Source organism: Marmota marmota, unplaced genomic scaffold, assembly GCF_001458135.2.
Source record: "Marmota marmota marmota unplaced genomic scaffold, marMar, whole genome shotgun sequence".
In the NCBI taxonomy this organism is placed as follows: domain Eukaryota; kingdom Metazoa; phylum Chordata; class Mammalia; order Rodentia; family Sciuridae; genus Marmota; species Marmota marmota.
The window spans coordinates 60,271,218-60,292,293 of NW_026000026.1; the positions used below are offsets into that span (position 1 = coordinate 60,271,218).

Here is a 21,076-nt window from a genome sequence, read left to right on the forward strand (position 1 = left end):
TGTAAAAGGTCACTCGTTACTGTCAAATGGCTAAGTGTAACATTCTCCTTTTAGGCCTTATCCCAAAAATCTCTTGGGAGTATTTAACTCTGGAGATCAGCATTCCCAAGAAATAAGTAGGCATGAAGAAGTATCATGAACTTTGAACTCTCACGTTTGCTCACTGCCACAATCTAGTTGGTCCTTCCCTCTTCCTCATTTGCCTGAGAGATAGCTTCCTTATTCCTCTGAAATTCTTTGAAGATTAATTCTCCCCTTCTTTCTGCCATGAATCATGCAGCAGTCATTAAATATCTTACTATATGTGTGGCTTTTAAAATATTTTTGGTCACTTTGCTAGACTCTGGATCTTTTCATGCAGTAGTCATCTTTTTTTTTCCCTCTTTATATTCCAACTGTGAATATATAATAAGCACTTGATAAATACTTATTGAATGAACCAATTCTTTTATTATGAAACACATTTAGGGTTTAGAAATCTTTTCATCATCAGAATATATACATACTTATATCTCTTTTCAAACTTCAAAACATCTTTTGAGACCATTATGAATTTCTGAACCTACCCTCTAATCTTCAATACTAACTATTTGGAGCAAGTGAGAGGGTGGAAGAAAACATGGAGTTAAGAGAAACAAATGGGAAGATGAGGGGAAGTTTTCCCCCTTTAATCCCATCTGTATCCTGTCTTGCTTCCTTGCATTTCCCCAGCATAAACAGAGACTGAAACCCTCTAGCATAGAAATGCAAAGCTTAGGTCCTATCTGTGCTTTCATGGTTTCTATTCACATACTGAGAAAATAAGATATGTTCTAGAATAAATTTATTTATGAAAATAAAAGAAACAACCCAATATCATCTGGGAGAAAATGGATAGGGGTGTCACTTGCTAGAAATTTCTGAAGTGGTGATATTTTGTTTAATAAAATAAAAATTTAAATTATATGAATATAATAATGTATTAATATAATGCATGAAATATATAATCATAAAAATATAGTAATATAAATTTATTAAAATTTTCCACTTTATTGAATTTTAGTGAGAGAACTGTTAAATAAACCTAATATTTCAATACTATTTAACTTTTTCAGATATCACTTCTCCACTTTTATCTATGTAATTCTTTCATATTCACTACAATTGCCTTAAAAAAAGAATATGGTCCATAGCACTGCAGGAAAATAGAAATATTTTTTAAAAGCACCTTCATACTATCACTGATTTTGTTCTTAATTGGCACTGCTCATAATTCTTGTTTCTTTGGCCACTGCTATATATGGAAATTTCTACATTCATTTATGAAAGGAAGTACATGTACGTCTCTTGTACTCTATGAAAATGTGCAGCGCTGGCAGTTACACTGGATGGTTTTGCTCTCGTAATTAAAACACAGATGGAGCTCATTTCTTTCCCAAGTGTTTGATTGGCAGACACTCTGTGATCAACACTCTTCTCTGCTGAACACATCAGCACCATCTGCCTTCAGTCTGCTTACAGAGGGTGGTCGAAGTGGAATTTCCTCATTCTCATGTGAACCAGCTTAAATAGAGTATATTTCTCTTGCTGAAATCACCTAATGATTTGTGAAAAATTACATATAATGTATAAGATTTTTCATGACACTTAGTTTGCAACTTAATGAAATATTCATTAAAATGTGTTTTTCCAAACAAAATCCATAACTTATTTTTTCTGATTAAAATATTTAGAGCCTAATATTAAATCATTATATCTTGACAAATTAAAAGTTTCTAAATAAATTGAGTTGATGGGGCATTTTGTTTTTAGTGAGATTGTTAGAGATGTTTTCAAGTGAGGGTCCTATGTTTTGAATAGTTAGTGTATGCCCTAGTTCCAAAGTGCAGTACTCGAGTATGCTTTTGCCTAAACCCAACACTAAAATAGTTTCCAAGAATATGCTAATTAAAAAAATTTATAACTGCTATAAATAGATTTTGATAAATGGTTCTTCTCTATTTAGATATCAGATAAGAAATGGATAGAATTTTATGTTCATACAATTTTGATGCAGACAAGTGAAGGTAGGTTGATTATTTTGTAAAAAAAAAAGGATAATTTTAAGACATTGGAAGTACAGATGCAATGATATTTTTAAGAAGAATAAGAAAAAGATAATTATTTCATTGTTCTGGAAACATTTTGCAACATGATACTTGATATAGTCTAGATTTGTGACAGACACATTTGTACTATGCCTTATAATATGAATTCTATGTATAATTAAGTAATGAAAAACTGGTTTGAATTCACCCTTCCCTGTCCAAATGAATAAGTAATTATGATTGACAAGATGAAAAACAGTATAGTACTTTTGGAAGAAACTGAACAAATTAAACTGCTATACAGAGAATGTTAGGACAAAGAATAAAGAGATTGAAAAACATTCTGAAGAACAATGGAATATACTCATTACTCATGGTTCTTATGGAAACTTACAATAAAGGGCAAGAGTTATTTTGGGATTGGGGCAAGAATTTGAACATCAGTACATAAAGTTAATTACTTCACAGAGTGGAAAATAAGATGAGTTTGGGAAATGAACCAACAGAAAAGAAAAAAAGTGATTGTGAACATATAAAAGTATTTTATCCTCTATAACCAGACTCCATTAAGGATGAACTTTGAATTAACTTCTTATTTTGTTTGAATATATAATCACCTCTACTCAAGCTTGGCATTTTGTAAGGTAAGAATTGGAAGTGGAAAGGGATAGAGAAGAGTTTTAACTTTATTTTTATTATTTTTTTTTAGTTTCTGTAGAAAATATTTATCCTAATGAGCCTACATTCTCATAAGTGGAAGAATGTGAATAATTTTGGTATAAAAGACTGGGATAATTACTATAAATGAAATGGACGTTCAGGGAAGGAAGAGACTTCCCAAATTGAGAGTGATCGAGAACACCTGAACATATAGTTTGTTCACGTCACTTCTCCTAATGGGGCTGTATTCTTTCCCAACCTGTTTCTTCTTTCCGTGTCACTTTTATTTTGTGTTGACATTTATTATATGGTTTACATTTGCAAACACACATTTTATTAGAACTACATGTATGATATGAGTCTCTAGAGAACTTTACTAAGATGTCATTTGGTTAAAAACAACCAAAATTTATTGAGTAATTACTGTGTGGCAGACACTTTTCTAAGTACTTTCTCATTTTACTCTCATGGAAACCCTGTGAAGAAACACTATTATCATTACCTTATTTCACAAATGAAGAAATTGCCTGATATAACCCGAATAATCTAGTAGAGGGACTGGGATTACTCAGGCAGACTGGCTCCAGATTATTGTGCTCCATTGCCATTGAAATATACCCAACTCCTAGGACTGCCCTGAATGTGAATAGTTAACAGACTCAAATGCCCAATGCCATCAAAGGACTGGACAGCAGAGGATACTGAGAAGATACCCCCAGGCTAAGAAAGTCAGCCAAATAGAGGAAAGAGGAGATGAGAATAAAAATTACCCTAGGAAGAGAATGGGTGGAGAAGGAGACTTTGTAACATGCAGCACATCTGCACCTACCCTGGCACAGTCACCTTTGCCCACACATAGACTCTATTGTGCTTGGTCCACCCAGACGCCTCCACCCCATTCTGGTCTGTGACCCCTCCTCCCATGTCCAGTTTAACATGCAATGGATAAAAATAAAGCAAGGCCAAGTTCTCCTTAGTGGAAATGAAGTCTAACTTCATTTCTTTTTCCCAGTTAAAATAGATTTCTACGCAGCTAGGTTAAGTATTCAATGGGATAAGGCAAAGTGAGTCTCTCTTCAATCATGGTAGAAATGCACTACCCTGAGAGAGCCCCAGGCTTTTCACTTTCTCTGGTTCTTTGTTCCCTTGTGAGTAAAAGGATAAAGTGGGGCTAAATGTTCCCACCAGCTCTGAAAAAGGTTTGTAATGCTAAGGAGCTTCTGGTTCTAGTGGAAGAGACACAAGAAATGTGTATAAAAATTTAAATATACCTGGGATGTAGGGTGGAACACACCTGTAATCCCAGCCTCTCAGGAAGCTGAGGCAGAAGAATTGCAAATTTGAGTCCAGCCTCAGCAAATTAGCAAGGCTGTAAGCAACTTAGTGAGACCTTGTCTCAAAACAAAAACAATTAAAAGGACTGGGATGCAGCTCAGTGGTAAAGATTTCCTGAGTTCAGTCTCCAGTCCTGACCAAACCAAACAAATAAAAGTTTAAATATAGGTAAAAAAGAAAGAAAGACGAAAAGAGTTTGCCTATAAGGGTGGGGGGGATTGATTGAAGAGGAAATTACTTACTGTTTTGGTGGTTGCCTAGGTGTATAATTTGTTAAAACTAAAATTGTGTGTTGAAGATGACAGTTCATCCCATTTGCATTTTATCTTAGTAAAAACACATAGCACAGAAACACATTTAAGTAAGATAAAATTTTTTACCTCAGGCCAGGCGTGGTGGCCCACGCCTATCATCCCAGCGGCTCTGGAGGCTGAGGCAGGAGGATTACTAGTTCAAAACCAGCCTCAGCAAAACCAAAGGTGGTAAGCAATGCAGTGAGACCCTGTCTCCAAATAAATTACAAAATAGGCTGCAGATGTGGTTCAGTGGTTGCGTGCCCCTGAGTTTAATCCCTATTAAAAAAAAATTACCTCAGAGTCAATGTTGAAGTTCCATTGACTAAAACTCCAAATAGTAACTAAAGAATCTGAGACAAGCTGCATTAGCGGTTGAGAATGGAAAAGTGATAGAGGTCTAAAATAACTCAGTAATAGACCTTGCTTTGGGGTGTGGGATAAACTGTTAATTTCTTTTCCTTAACTATTTTGTTTCTTAGGATATTTATGAGACTATTAATTTTTCTTTTATTAAGTTGTATTTTTTTTCATTATTGTATTTCTAAATTTTGCTGAATTTAAATCTGGTGGTTACTGTGTGAGTCTTACTGGCCTAGACAGTGCCCAGCACATAGTTAACATTCAATAAATATTAGTTACATGGAATCATTGGATTTATATCACTGTTTATTTATGCTTTGGCATGGTACCCAGTCTTCTGTTTAGCCAACTTAATGCTCACCTACTCTTTTATGCTTTTTCTATAGTGGTGGTATATTAGTATGTTTTAGAGTGCTTTAAAATTTTCCTTTGTCTCCTTTCATATTTAAAATTCCTATCTTTGGTTGAAATCTTAAACCATTACTTCATTGCCTCCTTTGACCCCTGTGGTCCACTATTTTATCCACATGTGCAGATAGCAAAGGGACTGTGGCACTGATGGAAATAAATTATTTTATATCCAGTTTAAAAGAAAGAAAGTGACAATTTATGATCCACTGGGTTAGATGCCACAAGTCTTAGAAGATAATGTAATGAAAAATGTATTGTATCAAAATTTCTTGCATTCAGAAATATGGAAAGATTGGAGGAAAGTTAATAGTTTAAAGAGGTGGAATAATGCTCAGCTTGAAGATGGAAGTATTATGCATGAAATAAGAGGAAGCAGCAGTATCTGGCTTGCTTCAGGACTTCTCACATTCTACTCTATCCCAATGCCGTCAACAGAGTTCCCTTATCTAGATTTTTGCCAGTTGAGTTCATTCTGGGCTGTGCAGATTAGTGTTGGTCATTTTGGGACTTTCAGTTCCTGAAGTTCTTAAAGTCTATGCTCAATGTAACTTGATTCCAGACTCCAAAAGGCAAAACTCACCCTCAAAAGTGAGGGCAAGAACAAAAAGAATGATAACATAGATGTAAGTAATTGAGGTGTGCTGGAAAAAATTAAGGAGGACAAAAGACACAATCCAGGGGTTGAGGTTGTAGCTCAGTGGTAGAGTGCTTGCCTAGCACGTGTGAGGCACTGGGTTCAATCCTCAGCACCACATATAAATAAATAAATAAAACAAAGATATTGTGTCCATCTACAACTAAGTGTGTGTGTGTGTGTGTGTATAAACACAATCCAAGAACTGACCAAGGTCTGATCCAAGAAACCTACTACTGACTGCCCATTCCCCAGCAGGTAAATGCATATTTTGACCCAGGCTCAGTTCAGCAGGAAGGGGAAAGATTGGGGCTCAGGAATCTACATGATCATAGCTCCAGCTCTCAAGAGAGCTGCCTAACTCTGTGCAGCCCAACTCAGTGAGACCCTGTCTCTAAATAAAATACAAAATATAGCTGGGGATGTTGCTCAGTGGTTAAGTACCTGCCCCTGAGTTCAATCCATGGTACCCTTCCCCCCAAAAAAGTCTCTCCTTAGTAAGGAGAAGCCCAACACCTCTTTAATTTTTCAAGACTCTTGGATTTTAATAACTGAATGCCAAGATCAGGTTACAAAACCTGCAGCATATTATACTGTTTCCATTTACTAAACTCTTTTAACATATTCACAAAATACAATGGTTGGATGTGTAATGTAATTTGAGGATATTATTAGAAATCCAAATCTAAGCTTCTTCAGCCAGCCAAGTAGCCCTCTGATTCCCCACTGCCAATCTTCCAGAGTCTGATTTTTGTCATATTTAAAACTTTCCAAATGGGTCTTGTAGAGGTTATTTTTATAGAATTGCACAATACCAAGATGGAAAAATTCTCAAAACTTTTCTCTTTTAAATAGAAAACATTGGTGGGAGAAGAGGAGGGATGATGAGGTGTAGGAATTGTAGGAAAGATAGGAAGAAATATAAGAAAGAGCTTTAGCTATTCAAAAATAGTTCTCTATGTTTTAAATTTTATCACCAAAGCAGCGAGTTTAAAGAATATCAGAAGTTGTTACAAAAGAGAATAAAATGACAATCTTTATTTGGCACCATTGAATTGAAACAGAGTTATAGTGCTTTAAAAGCTTTACTAAACTTCAGGGAAGAATGTTACAAGAAAATTAAAGACAACCTTTAAACATGAGTAAAAATTACTGGTGTATTATAATGCCCCCACTTTTTAAAAATCAAAAGTTAAGAATATTTTTTTCTAAAGATATTTCATATTCATTGTGACCATCATGTAGAACTTTGGGTGGCAAATAATTAGATGTGAAAGACTGAACAACTGGGTGATTCAGGCTTTCCTGTATCTGCAGCTTGATTCCTGGAAGGAACACTGGAACAGATGTCAAACTACAATCAGGGTGAGCAATTAAAACAATCTGAGAGCACACTTAACTAGGAATTAGAGTTATGGATTCTTTTCGTTTCATGGCATTTTATTCTAAGTGACGGCATGAAGAAAGAAACAAAATATGACCTAGAATCAAGCTCTAAACTCTTAAAGAAATGAAGTTTACTTAACCCATCTAAACCATGCTTATAGGTTAACTTATTAATTTCATTTCTTTAATACTGGGACTGAGCCCAGGGCCTTGCTAATGCTAGTAAGCACATGCTTTACCACTGAGCAACACACTCATCCCCTGTAAGTTCAGTTTTAGTACATGTATTCTCATGTATACTTTACAGAACAGAGTCTGGATGTGAAATAATCAAGTAAAAGAAAGGGAACTAACTGATCTCAAATATACCCTGACCATCAAAAAGATACCAGTTCTTCTTCTCTGTTTATGAGAAAAATACTTAAGCTTTCATTATTTTATCTTAGCATATTTTTGTTTTATCATGGTTAGGGGCATTAGAAATGGAAACATTTAAGATGACATTTGTCTTATTTAAAACCTACAAAACAAGCAGATGGTTTAGGGAAGCAGCATTAAAGATGCTACTTGATCCTTAATTCAAGACCATAGTTGATGCTACATCTGGAAGAAGAGCTGTGCCAAGAAAAATGCCGTTGAGTTAAATTCTACACTATTTATCAACTTTTAATAAAATAAAAGTCAGGTGTTCATGAGCATAGTATGTGAAACAAAAAACCCCTTCCTTGGGCAAGACAGTTCTGCAAACATTTCTAAATCTGTAGTATTTATGTATATGACATTTAATAAATCTGTGGAGAAGAATTTTATAATGAATTCAGCGAAAACTTTATAGATACATTACTTTATCTTAGTCATTCTCTGCACAAAAGGAAGTTGTCATTTGAAATATCACAGGGATAGCTATTTTGTGCTTAAAACTTCCTCATACAAAACATAGAATTGCCAAGATTTGTCTTTAAATATTTTCTCAACACTTATAACATATCTGATAGTGATTAAAAAGCTAACTATAATTAATTGGTATCATGTATAACTGTGATAGCTGGCATCTGGTTACATTTCCCATTTCTCAAATTACTCTGTTTTGCTATAACCATTTTATTTGTGGAAGTTCTTATGCTTCTTGCTCAATGTTTGCTGTTTCTTCCCTGCCCCAATCTCAGTGAGAAAAAGAAGGCTTCAATGCAAGATTAAATACAAGTGACAGTGTTGTTTTTTTTTTTTAATTGATTTTAAGGGAGCAGAAACAAGTAATTTAAAAAATTTATGAGCTCTTCTATATTTTTTTAAATTTATTTCAATTATGAGAATCAGGAAATGTAATGTTAATATAATGCAATTATAAATCTATAGTATATATTCTCCATTTTTCTTTTTATCTTAATTGAGAAATGTAAAATTTCTAGACTGAGTATTCCTCTATGGTGGAGGTGTGCTATGTCCCCCACATGTTTAGGTGCTGGCAGCTTGGTCTCCAGTTTGGCTGTTGAGGTGTGGGACCTTTAAAAGTTAGGGCCTAGTAGAAGGTGTTTAGGTCATCACAGGAGTCCCCTTTGAAGAGATATATGTTGTTCTCAAGGGACCCAGGTTAGTTCCCTGAAAAGCAAGTTGTTATTAAAAAAAAAAAAAAAGCAAGCCTGGCCCCTGAATCCTTCAGGCTTTCTATCTCAATATGTGTGTCTTCTCACCCTCTTGTACCTGCTTGTACCATGATGCCACCTCCCATGTTATGATACAGGCAGAGGATCTAAGAGGGCAAATCAGTGTGGCTGCCCAATCTTTACTTCCAGCCTCCAAAAATCATAAACCAAATAAAACTCTTTCCCTATATACGGCTCAGGCTTAGGTGTTATCTTATAGCAACAGAAAATGGACCATGTTAGACTCATTCTATATACACATTTTTAATGTTATAATCTGTATACTTCACATATTATTACTAGATCTAAACTTATATATAGGTGCCAAATAATGCTTCCAGTAACCTTGCAAGCTGATGAAATGGTCAGGAAATAGGAAATTAACTACCTCTGAAACAGATACTGTGCAGGTTCCTAAGATCCCAAACCTTTAATAACTGAAAGGGAGGTACCCTAACTAACCCAGCATTGATGCTTTAGGGTACCCCTGTAGACTTCTGAACTGTAGTGTTTCAGCCCCATGTGTAACTTAACAGAAAAAGAGATAATCTCATTTGAGTCTTTTTCACCTGTGTGAATTAGATGTCTGATAGTTTCATTTAAAAAATTGAACATTTTGATTCAGATCTTCTAAGAAGAAACCTTTGAAAATGGATCTCCCTAGATATGGATGGTTTTAGAGTCTCCAATATTGTTACCTTTTCTTTATGCTAGTTTTAGATTTAAAATTAAAAACTGACTCTGAGTGACAAATTAAATATTATCCAACCCACATATATTCTTAATAGTTCAGGAGAATAAAATCAGAAGAGAATCTAAGATAATCTTAATAGATACTTGCTTGTTCACTGTCTGTATAAGATCAATTATCAAATACTAGATTTTAATATCATCATACTATGTGGGAAAGAGCATTTAATGTGCAGTCATGAAACTGTGGCCCAGAGTTCAAACTCCTGGAATATGTATGATGTAAATTTGTCCAAGTCTTGGAACCTCTTTGAGCCTCAATTTTGACACAAGTAATAAAAGTATATATGAAAATATATATGAAATAAGTATATATGAATATTCATAATGTTTAGTTATAATGTTTAGTAATTATTCATATTATGAAGATATAAGTAGAAATAAAGGGAAATATTAGAATATAATCAGGAATGTGTGATGAACAAGTCTGCTAAGATTTTATCTTGCTTTATTTTCCTACAACTGTAATGTCACAGCATATCTGTAGTGTCCCTCTCAGGGGCACTACAGGTATGCTGTGAGAGATGTCTTTCTGAAAGATGGTAGAAAAGAGAAAAACCAAATATGTATGAAAATATATGTGAAAAAATATACTATTTTCTACAGTCAAGAATTTTATGACTATTAAATGAGATTGTTATAAAATTAACTTGGGCTGTGTAAAACCTGGGTTTTATTTAGGAATCTGCCAGCTTTCTGGCCTTGTAGTCTCAGAAAAATCACTTAACTCAGTAAAGACTTGTTGTTCACAACTATCAAATGAGGATAATAAGAGTACAGTTTTTGTAAACTGCTGAAGGGTAAGAAGACAATAAATGTTAGTTATATTATTATTTTTAATAAATCTCTACAAATGTGCTTAGTGTCATTGGGAGATTTTAAATGACATAATAAAATCTTATGTTTTAAAAAGTCATTTAAAGCGCTAGGGATGTGGCTCAAGCGGTAATGCGCTCACCTGGCATGCGTGGGGCACTGGGTTCGATCCTCAGCACCACATTAAAATAAAGATGTGCCGACCAAAAATTGAAAAATAAATGTTAAAAAATTCCCCCCCCCCCTCTCTCTCTCTCTCTCTATCTATCTCCCCTGTCTCTCTAAAAAAAAAGTCATTTAAAGCTGATTCCAGTATTTATTTCTGTATGAAAGCTTGTTATTTCACATACTTTCTTATAAATAAGGATAATCTTTAAGCCAGATATTTGTGCAGAATGAGATATGTTCTCCTTATACAGATAATGTTCCCTTTGTATGTAATGTTTTTAATCTTTCTGATATAATGGACTTGAAGAGGAATAGATAGTCATGGCCCTTTCATTTACAGTTTATTATAGTTGATAACAATTAATTATAGATTATTTTGATGGCATATTTTATATAAAGCAGGAAGAGCTTCTATGATCCTCTTGCATAACATTGAATAGAATTTTTAAAATTTTGAAAGGAAAACATATTTGAGGACACTATGAGCTATGCCCTCTCTACAGAACATATTTGAGATGCACTTGGGATCGCACAGTCCATTTAGAGGTAGCCTTAAACCTTTCTTTCGGTAATGGGATTAACAGTTCTGTTGGGACTACAATTCTGAAAGATACAAATTTATTTCTAAATGTTGTAGCTAGTAATATTATGCACCTTGACAGGTCTTACATTGTAACTGCCACTCTTGGAATAGAACATGCAGACCTCATACCTCTCTCTGTCTGCTAGGTTAGGAAGTTCAAAGATTTTCACAGGAAGGATTCAGTCTTGAGAAAGTTAAAATTAGCTGTTCTACATCGTTATTCTCCAATGACAGTATCACTGAAGCAATGTTATAAGTAACTTGAGTTTAGAATACTGTGATATGAAGAATCTTTTAAAAGCCATTCAGCCATGAATGAAAAGTTTTCTTTTTAATATCCTTACTTTTTAGTGCTTTTTAAAAAATGTTAAGTTTAAGACTTGTTTTATGTTAATTATGAAGATTAATTTTATGGGTTGGGGATATGGCTCTGTGGAACACATGCACAGTATTCACAAGGGCCCTGATTCAATTCTTGGAACCATTAAAAAAAAAGACTGATTTTTTTTTTGGCTTTGTTGTTTCCTGTTAAATATTTTTCTTAGTATTTTATAACTTCATTATTATCGTCAGTTAAGATTTATAAGGATGGCCGAGTGCGGTGGTGCATGCCTGTAATCCCAGTGACACAGGAGGCTGAGATAGGAGGATCATGAGTTCAAAGCCAACCTCAGTAATGGCGAGGCACTAAGCAACTCAGTGAAACCCTGTCTCTAAATAAAATACAAAATAGGGCTGAACATGTAGCTCAGTGGTCTAGTGCCCCTGAGTTCAATTCCTGGTACCAAAAATAAAATAAAATAAAAGATTTATAAGAATGTTTGTACTTCTGATTATACAGAGAAAAGCTACTAATTTTGATATATGTCAGATACAGCCACATGATCAAATTCTTATTAAATAGTTGTTTAAGTAGGGCCTCATGAACTTTCTATACTATTTTACATTTCCAACATTTAATTATTTTCAGTTTAAGCATATTGACTGATAATCAAAAACTTCTGAGCCATTTAGTTTGGGAAGAATTCAACATACAAGGAATAAAGGCAGGAACTACTTGTTTTTTCTCTTTTCTACCATCTTTCAGAAAGACATCTCTTACTTTCCCAGAGGGACACTACAGATATGCTGTGACATTACAGCATATCTGTAAATATAAAGCAAGATAAAATCTTAGCAGACTTGTTCATCACACATTCCTGATTATATTCTAATATTTCCCTTTATTTCTAATTATATCTTCATAATATGAATAATTACTAAACATTATAAATATCACTATTTTAAGCAAATGTCTATAAATTTTAAATATGCCAAGTCCATTTTCAGAAAAAAAATTTTTAATAACTAGGATTCCAGCAAAATGTAAAATAAAAATTTTATTATCTTTTGAAGATTACTATGATTTTAATATAAAACCACTCTATGACTGTACCAAGTATTTACACAAAAAGCAAATATTGTTGCAGTGTAAAATTTTACATGATATCTAATTTTTTCATTTGAAATTCTTCTCAGTTCTTTCTAAATGTCCTATTTATTTTCCATTCTTCTTAGATATACTGTACTGACCATAGTTTCACCTTATGTTGCTGGTTTCTGGTCAGAACTGAACATTGTACTGTAGAGACCACAAGGTGCACTCCAGGGAACACTGGCTTCAACATCAGAGCCCTTATCTACTCCCTGCTCTCTCAGACTAGTATGAGTTACTTATCCTCTTTCAGTTTTCTGATCTATAAAGTGGGGTTGGTGGTATACATCTAGGGCAGTAGTGAGATTATATGGGATCCCCCTGTACCTAGCTATGTCTGGCATATACAAGATACTCTATAAAGTTTAGTATCCAAATTCATGATAGATGGAATGGGAAATGCAAATGTAGGAGGTTTGGGTTTAGAGCTGAATATATGCTGACTGTTGCTGTGGCCTTGGTAATGGTTGTTTGCTTTTCACTATTTATTCTACAAAACAGACTAAGCCATGTAATCTCTAAATTAGTATGATACACCTCTCCAGCTAGGCCTACACAATATATATAATTTAATCAACTGCATTTTCAAAAAGTCCCTACCTCATAGAGTTATTTGAAAGATTCCAAGATATATAACAATCCAAAGAGCTTAGACCACACTAAGCACTCAATAAAATGAGCAATTTCTAACACAATGATGCAACCCTGCGATAGAGGTGGGTTCTCTAAAATTTAGCTGAGAGTCATTTTTGCAAACTCTTTCTGGATACTCAAGCTTTCAATGGTTGTAATTAGCAATTCAAATTACTAAATTTTGAGAATATATTCATAAAAATTAATATCTGTTTGGGATCTTTAATATGTAATCTTTAAATAAAAGAACCAAATATGAGCAAATAGGAGCTTTATGTTTTTAGGAAATTGTGAGAAATAATTTTCAGTATGACTTTTATCACATTTTTAGTGATTTTGTGTATTACCTTTAGAAATTTCAGTATCTAGAAAGAATACCAGTCCCTGTTTTTGAGCCTTTATGGTCTACTAGGTAAATGGGTCAATATTGATATTGGGTTAATCTGAAAACATATATAGATATCTCTCAATCTACCTTCTCTAGGTAAATATTTCTTTTTTTTAATACCAGATATTGAACTCATGAAGCATATGTCCAGCTGCCATGCACCGATGTACAGATTTTATGAATTTCATTCATTCTGAAAGATCTTTAACAATATTGTACAGTTGTTAAACATTTTGAATATTACCTAGGACTGTTATTATTGATATCTGCATCCCTGTCTTCTCACTTAAAAGTCAGAATCTTGTCAGGTGTGGTGGTGCATGCCTGCATTCCCAGGAGCTAAGGAAGCTAAGGCAGGAGGATCACAAGTTCAAAGTTAGCTAAGCAACTCAGAGAGACCCTGTCTCTATATAAAATAATCCAAACAGGACTGGGGATGTTGCTCAGTGGTTAGAGTTCTCCTGAGTTCATTCCTTGGTAACCCCCTCTCCCCATCCCCCCCAAAAAATAATCTTTTTTTTTTCTTTATCTTTCCCTATGAGAAAATTGAAATGGTATGGTTCTTATTGCCTTGGTTAAATCTTTTTATAGCACTTTTGTCTGCTGGGTTGTTGCTCATTTTGCCACTGTACTGAACCGCAATAGTTTACACAGGAAATGGCACCTCACCACCAAAATATATTGTTGGACACCTTCATCATTGTTCATTGAGCTTGTCAGGGATTTTGTAGATATAGAACTATTTGTTCACTATTTTCCAAGATTCTTTTCTCCTAGATCTTCAATCCTTGAATTTCCTTTGTTATAAAGATATCCTAGAAATATTAAACTATAGTGGTGGAGTTGTTTATGGGAGATTTGATAATATTAAAAATAAGATTTCAAAAGGAGTATTTAAATCATCTTAGCCAATTAACACCATAATCTGTGATCTGATACTGTCAAATGATCAAATGCCCAAGTTGCTAAGAATTTCGCCCATGCCTGTTTCCTCTGGTATATTGCCTATTGCTGAACAGTGCTTGTCTTCTATCATTTAAGAATGCTGTACATGAAAAAGTAAGAATTTTTGCTTTGAAAAAAAAATGGAGGGCCTAACAGAGTGTCATAAATGTTATAGAGACAGTTCTTTTATTAGACATTCAACCTCTGTTTTGTTTTTTTTTTTTTAATCTTAGAGTATTTGAGATCAAGGAGGTAACTCAGAAGCCAACTCTATCTACAATTTAGAATGTGAAGTTCATATTGGTTAAGTTACTAATCCAGGGAAGAATAATAAATCTCAACTTTCACATCATCATAATTAATAAGGATATCAGCTGCTTAGAGGCAGTAGACATAACATTGTTGAATGAGATCAAAGTCATATAGCTAGTTTGTGGCAGATTCTAGAGTAGTGTTAAGAGTTTTGGATATGAGGTATCATCTCCTCAAAGCTCTAGTCATTGCAAGAATATTCAAGGGTGGAATGAGAGTTTTAACCTAATCAGTCCATTCTAGTTTGAATGTACTGACTGGATGGTAACTGTAGACAGGTGGGGCATGGCTAGAAGTAGTAAGTCACCAGGGATGTGCCATGGAAGGCTTTAACTTCCCTCCCCACACCTCCCTTTCTGCTTCCTTATTACCATGAGTGCAGCAGCTTCCCTTCATCACACCCTTCCCTGATGATGTGCTACCTTACTTTGGGCCCAGAGGATTGGAGTTGGCTGTCTGTGGGCTGAGACGTCTGAAATCATGAATCCCAAATAAACTTGTCATCCTCTAAAGTTGTTCTTTTTGGATGTTTTGGTTTTGGTAACTATTATGCAAAGCTGACTAAAACAGAAATTTGTAGCATGAGTAGGATTGTTATTGTGACTAAACTGACCGTGTGTTTCATAAGCCTTTCAAGTTGGTTGGCAGAAGGAATTTTGAAAATTTGGGAAATTCAGAGTAGAAAAGCTTCAAATGGTTGTAAATGGAGCTTACATGGGTAATTCCAGTTGGAGTTCAGAAGACCACAATGACAATAAGAATTCAAACTCTGCTCATAAGGTTTTAGAGGAAATGAGGGCTCTATTAGGTACTGGACTGGAGGCCACTTGTGTTATATTCTGGCAAGAATGTGTCTATACTTTGCACATGTCCTGAGACTTTATGTGAGGCTGAATTTAAAGGTGATGGACTAATTAATCTGGTGGAGGAAATTTTCAAGACAGTACAGCATTCAGTCGGTGGCATGGATATTGATGGCAACTTTTAGCCAGGTTTACTGTGAGAAATAGGAGCAGAAAGCAGAACCAAATGATTTTAAAAGTATATGTAAAACTGGGACCAAGGAAGTTTTGCTTGTTGAAAAAATTTTAACCCTTAAAGAGATGCTACGGATTTTGCACAGAGACAATAGAAAAGATCCTTGAGGGCACCTCATGAATTTGCAAGACCACACACATATCAAGGATATAGTAGGGGAAAAAAAATATCCCTTTGAGAAGATGTCATGGGGATGCCTATTTGCCCAGAGGACCTAGAAAGTTGTTTCACCATGCTGAATTGTGCAGGCACTCAAAAACTCCTGCAGCCATGATTCTGGGGGAACTAAATATTGCAGAAGCTGGCAGCAGAATTTAATGTCATCTTAAGTGGTGCTAGTTCTGCAGGAATGCAGAATTCTAAAGTTAAAAGCTCATGGACACTTCCACTGACATTTCAGAGGAAAACCTAGGAGGCCAGGCAAAGTGTAGCAGGATTAGATTCCTTGTGGGCCGCTACTAAGAGAGTGATGCATGAAACTATAAAGGTGAAGCTGGAATGGAATGGAAACCCTAGGAATTAAGAAATCCCAGTAGTGTGTACTGTCTGCTGAGAAAGACTGCTGGCTTTGGAAAGAGCCAGGCTAAAAAAGAGGGCATGTGCACTGCAACCAGCAAGGCCAAAGGGGCAGAATAGCTGCATCCCTTTGGAAATAACATATTGAAGCCATGATTTCTACATGCTGGGTGGGATTATGGGACCCATTCATCCATGGGATTTCAGCCTTGCTTTGGCCTATCCCTTCTTTCAATGCCTTTGTTCCTCCTTTTGGTAGTGGAAATGTTTACTCTGTGAAATTGTATATTGAAGATATTCAACTTGCTTTTGATTTTTATAGGGGTTCACAGCCAAGAGTTTGTATTGAGTGTCAGAAGAGACTTTAGACTTGGGCTTTTGGACATTGCTGTAACTGTTAACACTATGAGACTCTTAGAGATGAACTAAAAGCATTTTGCTTTATGAGGGTTTTGGGGTGCTAGAGTCAGAATGTTCTAGTTTGAATATGAAGCTTCTCTTAATGCAGAGATATTCAGAGGTGAAATGGTTATATTATGAGAGTTGTAACCTCATCAGTTCATCCTAGTTTGAATGTATTGAATGGGTGGTAACCATAGGCAGGTGGCGTGTGACTGGAAAAGTTTGGTCACTGGAGGCATGCCCTTGAAGGGTACATTTACCCCATAGCCTCTTCTGAATTTTCTCTCCCTGCTTCATGCTGCCATGCATGAATGGAGCAACTCCCTTCCACCACACCCTGCCCTGATGATATTCTGCCTCAACTTGGGTCCAGAGCAATGGAGTTGGCCATCTATGGATAGAGACCTCTAAAGCCATAACCCCTAGATAAACTTTTCTTCCTTTAAGTTATTCTTGTTAGGTATTTTGGTTACAGTGATGCAAAGCAGACCAAAACAAGAAGAAACTAGTTTTTAAAATTTCTAATCTCATTTTTATTTCTTCTAGTCATTTTATCATAATCCTCATGGAAACCTTCACATTGAATGCATTTGTATAACTTTGTAATTCATTATGTAGGCATGAAAAATTAAGACACTGACATTTTTATTATATGCAAAGAAAGTGAAAATTATCTTTTTAAAAATACCATGCTTATTATTCATTTCTGAAAACAGAAAAGATGTGTGAAAGAGAAATTCATCTTAATATGCATGTCTTATAGGTATGACCCTTCATTATTGAGCTTTATGTATATATGTGCATAAATATATAATGTCATAAGTTTGTTTAAGGGTGAATTTCAACATGAATGAAATCTTGGGAAATTAGTTTGAATATTTATAAATAATTGCCAAAATATGCATATATATGGATATGGAATAGAAATATGTTTATCAATAGCTAAGAGTAATTGCTAGTATCTTGATGTTAAGAATAGTGTAACAATGTTTCATACAGTTTTTAAGCCCAGTGGGTGTAGTTTGTGTATTTCCCTGGTTATATTGTTGGCACACAGTAAAATATCCAACAATGATGATAACTCTTTCCCTATACAGTATTCACTTGACTAGAAAAAAAATTACTACTATGCTAATATGGTACAATTTTTTTTTTGAGAGAGAGAGAGAGAGAATTTTTTAATATTTTTTTTTTTTTTTTTAGTTTTCGGTGGACACAACATTTTTATTTTATTTGTTTGTGGTGCTGAGGATCGAACCCAGCGCCCCGCGCATGGCAGGCAAGAGCGCTACCGCTTGAGCCACATCCCCAGCCCACAATTTTTAAAGTATGTTAAGTTGCTAACTGAATTTCATGGCATTCTATGATAGTATTTGCACTTTTATAGGAACTAATCTTCTCTCCAACTCTGTACACCCTGTTATGCTCATACACTCAGAGCATCATTTATTCATCTTTCCTATGTCATGATCTGCATTCTTCACCTTACTGCCTTATTAACAGGTAGTACTAAAATGTTGTACCTTCCATTGAAACTGAGGCTTTAGAGGTGGCCATTTCTTTCACTTTTATTGTGCAGTGGTCCTTTATAATCTTAAAATTTCAGAAATGTCCATATTTAGCCACGATTATAACTTTTCAAACTTTTGAGTGCCTTGGTATTTGAGTCATACTTTGTTAGCAATGTCAATTATTTGGGAGTATATAATAGTTCTTCTCTTAACAAGGAGTATATAAAATATTATTGGAGTTATTATCTTCTTAACACCAACTCAACACCGACCAAACCCACATTTTGGACAAAGCTAAGCTGGTTTGTGTAGTTTCCAGGGGGCTTGCATATCAACTTCCTCCCAAACTATATCCCTAATCTCTTTGATTCTTGTATACCACCATTTGCTATGTAATTGCATATACATGTATGTATGTGTATTCCCTGCAAGAACCAGTTGGAGGAATAAGTCCCAGGGGACTCATTTACATGCACATGTTATAAACCTCACAACTTTTGCACATAACCAACACCAGACAAAACAGGAAGGCAGAACTGCAAAGCAACCAGGGGAACAGCTTTGCATCATGCAGTCCTGGTTTTATGTCTTTTCTTTCAGTCATTCTATCACTATAAACAAGTTAAAGTGAAGACTCTGTGACTTCACTTGGACCAATATTTCCTTACCTATAAAATGGAGATAGTGGTATTTCAGGCATAATATTAGAAAGATTAAAAGAAAATTTTATTTAAAAAGTTGAGCAATTGGCTTGACATTTGGTGCTCGAAAGGGATTTTTTTTTTTCCTTTCCTCTTTAACTCCTATTGTTGAGGGAAGTTTAGAGGCTGTGGTTGATAATATTGTGCCAGTGCCTATATCTTTCCCTTGTGTTATTTATAAATATTTTTACTTGTTTTGCTTTGATGAAGCTATAAATAGAGATTTATCCTTATTAAATCAAGTATTTATTAATTGAAAATGATGCCCTCTTAGATGAAATATGTCTGTATATAAAACAAAGTACAAAGCTTGTTACACAAAGGTGATCAGGGCTACACAATTTTATGGAAGGGGGTCAAATTTCATATGAATCGCAATTCTACTTTTCTGTTCCAATATGACCATTGAAATAAAATGTCATAAAGATATGTTGAATTCTAGGATTCATAATTCTGCAGCAGTTTCTGAAAAAAAATTATAATTTTAGCAGATCATTTTTGCATGTTTTTAATTTCCTGGAAGAAATTGACATTTCTTAAAAATATTTGATTCACTGGTGCAAATATTTGAAAGACAACTAGAAACTTGATTTTATCACATTCTGGTGAGTGGATTCCAGAAATACTAAAATGAAGGATGCTGAATTACCTATCTCTCCAGGAACCTATATTTTCTGAGAACAGATTCTACATTGAGCTATTTTGATTATTTAATGTGCTAATATGGTATAATGGCCAAGATACAAAATTTATTTTTATGTGTTTGTGGAAGAAAAATGCAGAGGCATTGATATCTCCTACTTGTTTTGTAATCTTGATTTATATAGAGGAGAATCAAAGACATATGTAATTTATTTAATAATTTGAAACATGTTTTTTAAACCTGCTTTGATATTTGACCAAATGAAGTTTTGTGAATATGTTGGAAATTTGTTGAGTTTAATGACAACTTTTCGATATAGCACAAGGCATGATCTACTTTATTTTGTTTTGTGTTTATTTTTTAAAAGAGAAATTTTATATTTTTTCCATATATATGGTGTCAAAGTTGTGTATCTATAATTTAATGAGTATTTGTTGATGCTGTTTTATGTGCCAGGCAGTGTGCTAGGTAATAGGGGCCAGAAATCAATAAAACAGAAATCTTTGCTCTCATAGAGTTTACAGTCATGAACTAAGTAATACATAAAATATGTCATGTGGTAATGGAATTGAGTATTTTTGAGTAATAGAAAGAAATGGGGAATGCTGGGAGCTTAGGAAGGGTTGAATTTTTAAATAAGGGACCAGGGAAGATTCATTGAGAAGGTGACAGATGAGTGAAGACCCAAAGTGAAGCCAGAGAGGAAACCATTTTGATACATGGAGAATATTCTTGGCAGAGTTAACAGCAAGTACAAAGACCCTGAAGTAGGAGGCTGCCTGCGTGAAGAAGAGTAAGGAGGTCATTGTGCCTGGAGGAAAATAAGCAAGAGGTGTGGGGATAGGGCAAGGGAGAAGGCTCTACCTTGCCTGTCAGTGTAAGGCTTCAGGATCTTAGTCTGTACTGGAGAAACCACTGAAGAGTGGTAAGTAGAGGAATGATTTTAACTGCTTTGCCTTTTAAAAGGCTTACAATGATTGCTGGGTGTTGAGAGCAGATTAGAAGGTAACAAGGGCAAAAGCAGGGAGATGAGTTAGTAGGCAATTACAATAACCCTGGGCATGCAAAGATGGTATCTATCTCCTTACTGAGCATTTAATGCTGCACATAACGTACACAGAGACCAAATGCAAAAAGGCCATTTCTGTTCACTTTTCAATCTCTAAATTTTTTCCCATGTAGTTCAAATCTTACATGGAATGGGAAGAGAAAAAGAATTACATGTTTTACATTTTTTAGATATCTCTGTCACTAATATTCATACTATGATATTAATATGATAGTGATAGTATGCTATGACAATATTATAAGATAATAATATGATAATAATATTAATATGATAAATAACCTTAATAAAATGCATGTATATGGCAGTTTGTAGTTTTCATACTATTTTTATACACTG

General features: G+C 34.6%; 1 protein-coding gene across 10 annotated transcripts in view; it reads left to right on the forward strand.

Annotated features, from left to right (window-relative positions):
* The window catches only part of Pam (peptidylglycine alpha-amidating monooxygenase), a 287,901-nt gene that overhangs the window by 34,599 nt on the left and 232,226 nt on the right, over positions 1 to 21,076 (forward strand). The window contains exon 1 of one of the 10 annotated variants that reach the window (XM_048811490.1): positions 7,110 to 7,127. The exons of the other annotated variants lie outside the window; for them this stretch is intronic. The gene's annotated coding sequence lies outside the window, so the exon portion shown is untranslated. Of the gene's footprint in view, positions 1 to 7,109; positions 7,128 to 21,076 lie in introns of those variants that run through there. 10 annotated transcript variants of the gene reach the window in all.